The sequence below is a fragment of the Penaeus monodon genome, chromosome 30, assembly GCF_015228065.2.
Source record: "Penaeus monodon isolate SGIC_2016 chromosome 30, NSTDA_Pmon_1, whole genome shotgun sequence".
NCBI lineage: Eukaryota > Metazoa > Arthropoda > Malacostraca > Decapoda > Penaeidae > Penaeus > Penaeus monodon.
In genome coordinates, this window is record NC_051415.1 from 10,973,731 (window position 1) to 10,974,506 (window position 776).

A 776-nucleotide genomic window follows, 5' to 3' on the forward strand; every position below is an offset into this window, starting at 1 on the left:
AAGAAAAGCTGGAAGGACAATAAGCAAGAAAATGCAAGAACAAAAGAAGGATTTTCCGATTTTTTGCTTCCCTTCCTTTATCTTAGATAAGTGACGCTCTTTTACTCTCATTTTCATTAAAAAATCACAAAAAATAATGTGTACGTAAGTATGTGCATGCATGCGTGTGTACGTGTGGATTCGGCATATTTCGAAGTTATTGTTACTCTGGAAGTGTTAAGCTAAGAGACTCTAAAGTGATTACATATCCTGCCCGTCACCCCTTCCTTGGCCTTACTCCAAGCGGAAGATCTCCTAACACGCTCTGATCTCATTTGCTTCAGGAGTTTCATCGTCACGCAGCCGTTCCCTTTGTCTCTTACAAATGCTCCGTAAACATGATAAACATACTTGGAGTGCCCGTCTGCGCCTCCTCCCGGGCACGTCCTTACCACAGACTACAGTATATAATCTCCTGAAGCCTCAGTGAAGCCCTACTGTATCGCCGTCTCTCTGTAATCCCTCTGTTTCCCTCCTGTGGATCCAAGGCTTCCGAAGATCTCCTCGGCCAACCACAACGCAAACCCCTGCCATGGTCCCCTTCCGCCTTGTGGAAAGCCCCCGTGTATCTCTTTAATTCCCTGCCGCCTCTCCCCGCTGCCTCTGTATCCCAGGGCCACGATTGTCCTCCCGCGATTAACGCCAATGAATTTTAATGTCGTCTTGATAGCCGAGATGGGGGCGCTCCCGCCGCCATTTTGTCAGTGGCGGCCGATACAGCCTCGGCGCGCGCGGGT